Source organism: Sus scrofa, chromosome 15 (assembly GCF_000003025.6).
Source record: "Sus scrofa isolate TJ Tabasco breed Duroc chromosome 15, Sscrofa11.1, whole genome shotgun sequence".
NCBI lineage: Eukaryota > Metazoa > Chordata > Mammalia > Artiodactyla > Suidae > Sus > Sus scrofa.
The window spans coordinates 96,961,514-96,973,662 of record NC_010457.5 but is presented as its reverse complement, the minus strand read 5'-3'; the positions used below and the strand labels follow the sequence as shown (position 1 = coordinate 96,973,662).

Genomic DNA, 12,149 nt, shown 5'->3' with positions numbered 1-12,149 from the left:
TGGTGTAGGCTGGCGGCTACACCTCCAATTTGACCCCGAGCCTGGGAACCTTCATATGCTACAGGTGCAGTCCTAAAAACAAACAAACAAACAAAAAGAGCAAGGAAAAAAATGATACCTATTTCATATTATCCCTTTATAATTTGCATTACTGTATTATATAAGCTATAAAGCCACTTTCTATAATACTTCAAATGGGGTAATTTTATATTAAGATTAGGTAATTTCATATTCATTAATATATCCATATTCCAGTTATTTCAAAAACTATATCAATAATCCTATAATCTACATCCATGACTCCCTTTTATCTTGTAACTTCCTTCCTATTGTCTCCTCCTTAGAAACTCAACCTACAGATATCAAATCACGGCATTTATAGCAGTAGTTTTTAGACGTGTACAAGATGAAAAGGACAGATTACAATCAATTCTAGGTGACAATGGCAGCTTTCAAAAAAATTCAAGTTCAGAACCAAGCAGAGAGTCCAGTGGTTCTACAGAAGATTGCCAGGAGTGCATGTTTTCAGAATATAAAGGTGAGAGAAGGCATTTTTCTAAATAGAAGTGATAACTATTACTGCTTAAATTTAGAACAGGCTCCACTGCTGTGTGACAATTTGATTGTACATCCATGACTTTCTTTGTCTGGTATTATTTGTCTCTATCAGGTACTTGATACTGAAGTTCCTCTGGCTTTTCAAGGTCTCCTTTTAGCTGAAATTTGTAAATGCTTACTTGCATTTGCACCTATTGATATGCAATTTTTGTCCATTACAACTGGGCTGAAAAAAGAATTTTCCCAGAGCTTTAATCCAAGATTAGATAAAAAGAAATATTGTTATAGGTATTATCTTTGTAATTAATGTATCTGCACTAAGCACACAGATACCTATTCAGAAATGTTCAATGAAGACATTACCTTAAAGAGTGAAATTAAGAATACAGCAAATTTTTAAAAAAATTTCCTTATAATTATGAAGCTCATGCTATTCTATATATCATTTTCCACAAAGCTTCTGTATTCTTCATATTAATTAGATAAAATAAAAACATTTCCTTTAGTCATATGATTCAGTTATATTTAAGTAAACTACATAACTCTGAATAAACTTAAAATCATTATCAACCATAGCATTTATGTGAAAGAACTGGATATTTATTTTATTCAAGTGAATTAACTGGGGAAGAACTGTACTTATACAATGATTTGATAAACAATACATGAAAATAATATAATGGACAGTTCTAATCAAAGGGAAAATGCAGATGTATGATGTACTTAACACATCAAGAAAGGAAAATAATTAATAGCTCACTGGGTTTTCAGAGGCACAAAGCAACAGTCTAATTGAGCCTAAATTTGAATTCAAAAATATTTATATTTTCCTTCACATTATTTGAATGTTTTCTTTCTCAAGATTCTTTACAACATAGGAATCTGTGTGTTTTCGCGAACCCAGTAAAGCTGCATTAACCATTTTGTTATGGCTTAGATAACCTAGGGAATTAAAAAAAAAACTATGGATCCATTCTCAATTTACAGTCCCCAGGTAAGGAGCAAGAACATAAAGGACTTATAATGAACAATCAGAAGGAGAAATGGCATTACATAATAAAAAAATTAATTATACACAGAAGATAGCTAAGTAGATGATAGAGAGATAGGTAGATACATACTTACATACATACATACATACATGCATAGTAAGGATTGTGATTGATTTAATTAAGTATAGTTTATGCGTATAATTTAACAGAAAACTTAAAAAAGTAATAAATGTTATACTGGAAGAAAAAGGCAGGAAGATAATATATAGATAAAGAAAACAAAGAAAGAAGGAAAAAAGAAAGAAAAGGAATGTGAACATATGCAATTATGGCATCTTTTCCCCCTGACTCTTATGGTGAATTCATTTATATCTTCTAGACCTTTCTCTTCAGTCCTGCTACTTTCTAAGATATGGTGTTAGCCAACTAGGTTTTGTGTTTTATAATGCAGCAGATGGAGATATAAACTTGGTGGGAAAGCTTGAGAGATTTATATTTGAAAGTAGATTACTTACTGGAGAGAAGAATAAATAATCAAGAAAAGAAAGGGAAGGAGAGACTAGAAAGAGCCAAAGTGAGCTCTTTGGAGAGAGAATTTCAGGGAATTTGGAATGGGAGAGAAGCATCTTCAAGACAATTGGACCTTTAATAAAAAAAATTAAGAGATAGAGGAATGGAAAAATAAATATATTTTCATGTAATTCTCTGGTTAATGTACTTTTTTAGTGTTTTAAAGAAATTTTTTTTCATGTTTTAAGATTATTTCCATTAGTTTTTCTTTCCAATATGCCTGAAGGAGATAATATAGGACTCTTAAGTGTATCATACATCTGTGCATATAGTTGTGACCTCCAACCCCATGTGCCTTGAGTTATTCTCAAATCATAACAGGATAACTTTAGAAACAAGGATGAGTGAATTATTTGAACAACTGGTATTATTCATGCAACTGGGTCCTGGTAAACGGTTGATTACCACCATTAAGCTAAGTTTTTCACTCCCAATTACTTGAAACAGTGATTTCCCCACAATTACACAGCAGTTAGTAGCAAATCTAAGTAGAAACCAAGTCCCCTGTACTTCTCCCTTCCTTAAGTAATTCTTTGGTTCTTGAAGAAGGTCTTAGGACAAAATGAAGTTTTATATGAGAAACAGGCTTGTGAGAAGTGGAAAGCAGGAGGGAAATCAACAAGATTCATAAACAATTACAAAGCAGTATTTTCATGTAGAATTTTCTTTCTTTTACAATCCTAGCTTTCTGAGCACCTTTGTCTCCTGGGATGAAAGATTAAGAATCTATTATGACCTCAGCTCTTTGCTCATGTCTCCAGCCAGATTTGGAAAGGTGTTAAATTTTTCAACAATCTCTACTCCGAGCCTAAGAGAAGAAAAAGAAGATGGAGACAAAGGAAGAATAAAATAGGAAAGGCAGTTGGGTAAAGACAGATGAATAAGTATAGTTGTAGCACCCACCTCCTAGCTTGTGAGGAAAACCTAGCAACTCCTTTAATTTAATCTTCTGCCTTTACTCAAAATAGAGTACTGCCTTTACCAACCTCTTGTGGTTTCAAACTTGAAAAAAGGCACCAGAAGAGAATTGTACAAGGAAAAATAATTGTTCTTTTTTAAAAAAAAAAAATCTATGCAGGGAATTTTCAAAGACAATAAATGATTGAAAATGGTAACACTGGTCTTTTCTGCTATTTATAGAAAGAGGATTTGTGAAAAGTAAAAATAAAAGGAATTATGTTGTATTAGCCTTTCTCTCTCCTCCAGTATCATTGCGATTCATCCAGGCCATCTGATAATGGTATTACTCACCTAATATCACTCATCCTGTCTAAATTCATCACTGTCTTCATTTGCAGGCTTTCACCACAGCATTTGGATTTCTTTGATGCCATTCACCTCCTTTTTCCATCTCTAGCACTTTGAATGGTATGCAATAGATAATTGATAATATATTGATACTAATTATGTCTTCAGATCTGAACTTTCACATTGAAATGTTTCAAAATGACTGCCAGCTCTCATAATAAGAAATTAGAATTCTCAATGTGCTCAGCGGTAACGAACCTGACTAGTATCCATAAGGATTAAGGATCTGGCATTGCTGTGAGCTACAGTATAGCTTGCAGACTTGGCTCGGATCTGTCATGGCTGTGGCTGTGGCTGGGGAGTAGGTCAGCAGCTGCCACTCCGATTCGACCCCTAGGCTGAGAGCTTCCATATGCCATGGGTACAGCCCTAAAAAGACCAAAAAAAAGAGAAAGAAATTAGAAAGTTTTAGTGAGCTTAAACATCAGAAACAGGGGAACAAAACAAAACAAAAGAGTTGAACAGGAACACTTACGTGCAGGAACACTTTACCATACTCCACTAAGTTGAAATATTACTAAGACGCATTTTCTTAACTTTTTACATTTCAACCCAAATGTACATGTGGTCATTCCCAATAAAGCTACATGAGAATTACTTCGTGGAATTTTTCTTTTTGCTTGCTTTATTGAAGTATATTTGATTAACAATGTTGTGATAATTTCTACTGAACAAAGTGATTCAGTTATACACACACACACATCCATTTTTTTTCAGATTCTTTTCCCATATAGATTTTCACGGAATATCAGATAGAGTTCCCTGTGCTATACAGCAGGTCCCTGTTGGCCAATCATTCCAGGTACCATGGTGTGCATATGCCAATCCCAAACCCCCAATCCATCCCCCCCCACCTTTGGTAACCATAAATTTGTTTGGCAACCATAAATTTGTTTTCAAAGTCTATCAGTGTGTTTCTCTTCTGCAAATAAGTTCATTTGTACCCTTTTTAAAGATTCCACATATAAGCGATATCATATGATGTTTGCTTTTTCTGTATTTCTTGGAGTCTTAAGCAAAATATTTCCCTGCATAGTCATATGGATCTAGCACATCATCACCATTGAATGCTGAGCATTCAGTGAGCAAACCGAGTTAGAATTAGCCCTTACATAAGGGGCCATAGCAAGGTATATTCTTGACTGACATTTTTATACACTAAAATAATTTCAATTTACCGTATGCATTTTTTTAAGCACTCCCAGGATGAGTGACACCAATAACGCTCACTTTATGTAGTAGTTGATTAAAAGATTCTTCTCATTTTTTCTCAAATCCTGATTTTTCCAAAACTATAGTACTGTAGTACTTACTAGAGAATCAAAATAGGCCACTGTTGATACTTATATTTTATCTTTTTAAATCTGTACAATAATCATTTACAATTTTACATTACAATTATCACCATAATTGCTATATTTTAAAAAGTGAAGCTAATTACATTTTATTTTGAAAATATCCATACTAACATTTTATAATTGAATACTTTTTGGTAATGTATGTTACCCTCAAATGTTTCTAACATATTACCTAGAAAATCCTGAAACTAAAACCTTCTATAAAATGTAGCAGTAAGATGAATTTCTTAAGCTCAGAGCCTTATTTGTGCCTACATTTTAGCATCTTCTACAGTGTTTGTCACTTTGTAAATGCGCCCCCATACTTGTTGACTTGAATTTTATAAGAAAGAGTACTCACAAATTCATGTAAAAAAATGGATCTTTTAGGTTGTTAAAAACTAAAGAAGGAAATTTTTTAAACATGTCTCCAGAGTCTAGTAGTTAATGAAGTGGTATTTCTTATATTTATTTGGTTCAATGTTCTTCTACTACAAACTCTTTTTCTAAGAGCTCAAATCTTTTTGTGCTTATTAAAACTTTTCAAAAGTAAGAATGTAACCCTCCAGCCTCAGCCAACCACTAATTGTTAGTATGTATTCTGTCAATGATCTTAAGATCCCTGCCACCAGCTTCTACTATGCAGAGAATTCTTTACCATGTGGGCATTGCTATACTCTCTTAATCACTTGTCATGTTTCACCCAAGAGATGTCTGCATTCCAGAAGCAAGCAAAGTCATTTCTATAACACTGATATTGTAAATTAGTTGTCAAAGTTTTTCAAAACGCCTTGAGACCCTTTTGTTTGCAAGGTGATTTCCAAATACAGCATTATTATAATAAGATAATTCAGAAGTTGCTACCAGCAGCAGGATATGCTGTACCTGATTAGAGCTATTGACCCACTGCTCAGTGAAAGAAATCAGATGTTAAGTGAAGAACACCAGTCCTATTCAGCATAAAATGTAAGAATCTTTCTATTGTAGTTTTCCAGCTATGAAGATATCGGGTCATGCAATAAGGTGCTTTGTCTTTTCAGTAGTGCTAGATGAAGTGCCAGTACTCCCTGAACTACAATGTGTGTTCCTATTTAAAACTGTGTCATTTTCTCAAAAGTGTTTAAAGAATTGGTGCTGGTTCATAAAAGTTTTTTTTCTAAATCTCTTAATTTCTGTATCATTTCATGTGTGGTATTTCTAATTGCTTGGTTCCTGTTGTGTAAGTACATAAATAATTACTATTAACTTTTCTCATCTATGAAAATATATAACATCTGCAAAGCCAGGTATGAATATTTTGAGTCTTAGGTACGGAGGAGTCAAATCCAATGACTCATCTAAGAGAAGAATGAAGTTAAATGTTTTATAAAAAACTGAGGAAAAATGGGAAAAGACAGAGTTCACTTTGGTAGTGTTGTTGTTGGTTTATATTAAAAACTTTAAATTACAACTTTATTTTAAAAAGAGTACACACTAAATAAAAGTGAAACTTTAGTAAATGAAAAGGGAGAGTAGCCAAATCATAAAAAACATTATAGATAGTTTTAAGTTCAATTTTATAGTGCTCCACGATTAAGAAAATTATTTCAAAAGTTGTAAAAACTAACTACCAATTCTGTTTGTTTCTTTTAAATGATTGTATAGCTCATTTTATATTAATAAATATATTCAATTTAAAATCAATGTATCCATTTGCCCATAGAAATATCAAAGTTACAGTGGTTAAAAACAACTAAGTTTATTAGCAAAGCGACAATTTTTGTGAATCTCTCACATTTCTCCAAATTTTGTGAGTGAGGCACTGACTAGATTTGTTCTGGGTTTCAAAGACATTTATACAGCAAACTGCCTTGAAAGATAGAGATAGTACTTCCCTAGGGAGCAAAGGGTAGGTGTGTTTACTGTTCATCACTAAAGACTCAGGTTCTCTAAGCTCACAGATCCTCTCCTGTAATACAAACCACTGCATGGGCAACTGTCACTTTGCCCTCTTTGTGTTACCTTGAGGGAACCATGGCTCAGAGAACAAGCCCCTAGATGCTAACGTGCTGGCTACTGCTATTGCTATGGACAACAAATTTCAGTCTCTGACCCAGGAGTCTCATGTTCTCTTTCAGCACCCTGGATATAGTGAGAAATTAATATGTTAGCTCGTAAGTAGAGTAAAATCTCAGTCCCATAATTTTTCCTTTTTTCAAGATTAGCTGTTGGCAAAATGGCTGCAGATACCGTTGTGTATCTTTAGTTCTTTAGTGTTCTTCACATTCATCTTTCTACCTGCTCTTACCCCTAGGCTCATACATTTCTTTAGTTCTTCAGTCATGAATTCCATTCTAGGGCACACTGTCTAGAATGTTTGTCTAATATTACCACATTTTAGATTGCGTTCCTTAAATTTTAAACATCTGTCTTTCTCTTTCTGACTTATTTCACTCCACTTATATCTGGAATCTAATATATATGGCACAAATGAACTTTTCCACAAGAAAAAAAATCATGGAAATGGAGAATAGACTTGTGGTTGCCAAGGGCGAGGGGGAGGTATTGGGATGGATTAGAAGTGTGGGGTTAGTAGATGCAAACTATTGCTTTTGGAATGGATTAGCAATGAGATTCTGCTGTGTAGAACTCTGTCTAGTCACTTATGATGGAGTATGATAATGTGAGAAGAAAGAATGTATACATGTATGTGTAACTGGGTCACCATGCTGTACAGTAGGAAAAAAAAATGTATTGGGGAAATAACAAAAAAATTTTTTTTAAAAAAAGAATAGCTGAATACAACTAAGAAAAAAAATTTCTTTAAACATCTACAAGGAGCTTCTTCAACACAATGACCTTTCATTTCCCTTTTGTTACTTTTAGTGGCTAATGTTCCCTCTACTTCAGGATATCACCCTGGAAACTTCCATGTAATCTTCCAATGGTATCTGAGTTAATTGCCTTCCTTCCAGGCTGTTCCACCAGGCATTTCTTTTCTTTTAACCACTGGGTTACAGAATATTAAACTCTCCTTTTTTTTCTATCTACTAGCTTATCTGAATCAGCTACTTTACTACAAGCTCCCAGAAGACAAGGGATTCATCTTTTGTAGACTTTATCCCCAGAACCTAATTGAAGTAAAAAAAAAATAAAAATAAAAATATGCAAGAGTATGGGTTTTGAGACAAAGCAGACTAGACTTGAATCACAAACACTGGAATACTAGCAAAATTAATTGACTGCTCACTCTTCACTTCCCATATTCATAAATTGGGAATCTTAAAAAAATCTTTCTCATGAAGTTTTTATGATGATAAAATGAGGCAATGTACCTAAGGCAAATTACACAATGTTTAGTAAGTAGTAACCACAACATATACTTCCAGTGAATATGATTGCATAAAAATTTGTTCAATCCTCCAAGTACTTAAGCTGGAGTACTTTAGCGATTTATTTGTGCAATTGGTTATCAGTGCTACAATACTATAAATTAATACTTGCATAGTATGTTATCTCATTCAGTTTCAAAACTCCAAAGAGAAAAATGTTGTAGTACTCTATGTATTATCTTTTCACCAAAAAGATTTGTCATAGTTATATTTAAGTCTATTTTAAAATTACAATGATTAAATATTAGCAAATGAATATTTCTAGGAAAAAGTATTTATTGTATACTGCTGAAAATGTGACAAAACTTTTCTTTTTTGCTTTTTTAAAGCCACACCCATGGCATACAGAAGTTCCCAGGCTAGGGGTCAAATAGGAGCTACAGCTGTCAGCCTGTGCCATGGCCACAGCAACGGGGGATCTGAGCCACATCTGCAACCTACAGCATAGCTCACAGTAAGGCCGGATTGCCCACCCACTGACTCACTGAGCGAGGCCATGGATTGAACCCACGTCCTGGTAGATATCAGTCGGATTCATTTCTACTATGTCACAATGGGAACTCTCAACAAAATATTCTTATGTATTTGCATATCTATTGAAAATGTTCAATCTTGTGTAATTGTTTCAAACAAAATTGCAGTATTCTATGAGAAGTCATATACTGACTTCATTATTTTTTTTAATTTTCAGGGGAAAATAAAACATTAACAGTCACAAAAATCAACTTAACACTAATTGTTCTTTGTCATTTATTGTGAACAATTTATACTGAATTCCTCATATTTTTTTAAATGTGTCCTCTTCAGAATAATGATTATTTATAAAGTAAGTCTGTTTTGCATGCAAATTAACTAAAAAACATCTTTCCATAGGACATTTATTTGGAAATTTATTAAGTCATTTCTTGATCATTTAATTTAAGGCTTATACTCTGGGAAAAGTGGGGAAAAAAATCTGTACGTTCAAATGATCTGAAGCTTCTGAAAATTGAGATCTGGTAGTGAAAAATATTTGAAAGAGTTATTATGTTAAAAAATTCCATTCCTCATGAATATTAAAACTCTTAATCATTATTAACTTGAATTGGAGTTGAGCCAACAATGTAAGTCAAAATGCCTCTTTTTGCATGGTTAGTCAAATGAATTTTTATCTCTTTATAATTATGGGAATTAACCAGAATTTTTCTCGTTTGTTAAGTACTTGTCAGTATATCAACGATTTAGGGCTATGAAGATGTCCCCACATTCATTGTGCCTCAGTATTTAAAATTCATTTTGTGTACCTCTGTGAAAAATACTTCATGATTAATCATTTTTCTCAGAAAAAAATTATGTCTACCCATGAAGAAATTCATTTCAACCAGAAATGAAAAGCATAAAGCATACATTTATTTTATTTTGTTTTGTTTTTTTCAGTGTTATACTGAGTACAGTGAATACCTCCTATTCATAAAAGAGGAATTTTGTGCAAAACAATAATAAAAGCACATTTTTAGAATAAAATTCTTAACAATCTGATAATGATTATAATTTGCAAGAGGAAAATTAAAATACCTTAAAGTACTGGTTAAAAAAAAAAGAAAAACATACTAGGAATGTACAATATGCAATATTTTGAAGGTGCTCTTTCCTGAATACTTACTTCATTATTGTTAACTAATGTACATTTATATTTATATATATTCCTATATATAAATTTCAGTTAGTCACATTCCAAATGCCTCTGAAAAATTTTTAAAAGTCTGTATTTCCGCCAATAGTCTCATAAAAAATTTGGCACTATCAATGGTGCTATCAGAGTAATTAGGGAAATGAAATAACTTGGGTTATCATTCAAATCTGTTTTGGCTTTATTTTTAAATTTGAAATGCAAATAGCTAATATAGTTCATTGTGGATCACTTCAGGGTGTTTAAATTTAGTATGATGCAAGCATTCATATAATATGTATTATTAGAAATATTTTGCTCCACCAATACTTATCTTGAATAACACAATAAGTTTGACTTAACTGTATACTTTTGTCTCAAAAAAAAATGAAAAAAAGAATGAGTTGGGGCTTTGCTTTCCATGAGCTATCCTGATTTCTTGGATGTGGCATTTTAGTTTAATACTTCACTAACATGAAAAATAGATCAGAAAGAGGTAATTAGCATGATTTCCTGCTAAAAAAAATAAAGCTATAATGATATCCTGACTTTTACAGTAATTTCATTAATTTTCATTGATTCAAGAAATTCATTATTAGAAGTGCCCATTTGGGTGCAGTAGTAACGAATCTGACTAGTATCCATGAGGATGAGGGTTCGATCCCTGGCCTTGCTCAGTGGGTTGGGGATCTGTTGTTGCCATGAACTGTGGTGTAGGCTGGCGGCTGTAGTTCTGATTTGACCCCTAGCCTGGGAACTTCCATATGCTATAAAGCAGAAAGAAAAAGAAGAAAGAAATTCATTATGGAGTAGAGAGGTAACCAAGAACCTAATGGTGCTTTCTTTTTCTATTTAAGACATTTACCAAATTCTTACCTTTCACAGCCCTGATATTTCGAGACCTCTTTAGAAGATTAGAGGCTACTTGCTATATAATTGACATAAAATAAACCTCACATATTTAACTCGAACCATTTGATAAAGTTTCACTCATGTATGCTATTATCACAATCAAAATACTGAACATATTCATTGCCATAAAAGCTCCCTCATGATCTTTTGTAATCTTTCCCATTCATTATGCTTCCCATCCCCTCCCCAAGAAACCAATGAATTCCTTTGTGTCATTTGAAATTAGCTGGCATTTTCTAATATTTAATTAAAGTAGAATGATACAATATGTGCCCTTTTGTCTAGCTTCTTTTATGCAGCATAAATATGTTGATATTTGTCCATATATTTTGAGTGTAACAATAGTTTATTGATTTTTATCGCTGATTAATATTTCATTCTTTGAGTATATCATGAATTGGTTATCCATTTACTTGCTGAAAAAAAAAAATGTCAATCCATACCTTAAACCATAAACACACACACAAAAACCTCAAAATAGATCATAGGTCTAAATATAAAATCTAAAACTAAGATCTCTAGTAGAAACTATTGGAAAAAAACTTTGTTCATACTTAGCTAGGCAAAAATTTTTAGATAGGATACTAGAAGTATGATCCATAGAGACCAGTGAAAATAGTTGAAAGTTTTAAAGTTAGAAAATTAGTAAATTTAATTTAAAGTCATCTAGAAGATATTAAGTGGAAGAAAAGTAAGAAAAATGAAAGAAAGGAAGCAAAAATGAAACATTTAGATATTTGTAATATTTATATGCAATTTATAGAATAAACTTTACATTAAACACAAATGTAAAAGGAAAATAAGTGAAATAATAATTAAACTGTTTCAATGAAAAAATTGTATCCAATTAATAAAACTATAGATAGCATTATGTTATTTTAATTGCTATAAAATTTATTAACTCCATGTGTATTTGATGAAATATATAGGTATATTTTTCCAAAGTTTATTGAGGTATAATTGAAGTATCATAAACTGCACACATTTAAATTGTATAATTTAATCAGTTTTGACATATAGCTATACGTGTGAAATAATCACCACAATCAAAATAAAAAACTTTTCCATCATTCCCAAGACTTTTTTCCTGTGCCTTTTTTCCCTCCTCTCCTCAAACCTGTTTGTTTTCTGCCATTTTGGTTTAGTTTGCATTTTAAAATATTATAGTAATGAAAACATACAGCATATACACTTTTTTTTTGCCTGAATTCCTCTATTCAGCCTAATAATATTTGATTTCTCCCATGTGATAATGTTTGCCAGTGTTTACTTCCTTTTTTTGCCAAGTGATTTTCAACTATAAGATATATCATAAATTGTTTATTCATGTACCTGTTTATGGACATTTAGAAAGTTTCAGGTTTTGGCTATTACAAATAAAGAATTTGACAACTAAATGCATTGTGATGTCCTTAAGGGGATCCTGGAACACAACAAGGAGCTTTTACCTAAA

The 12,149-nt window shown here is 32.3% G+C and overlaps 1 long non-coding RNA gene across 1 annotated transcript in view; it reads left to right on the top strand.

The window, feature by feature from the left end:
* The window catches only part of LOC106506313, a 118,543-nt gene extending 114,896 nt beyond the window's left edge, over positions 1–3,647 (top strand). The window contains exons 3-4 of the long non-coding RNA XR_002339152.1: positions 345–538; positions 2,805–3,647. This is a non-coding gene — a long non-coding RNA (uncharacterized LOC106506313). The remainder of the gene's footprint in view (positions 1–344; positions 539–2,804) is intronic.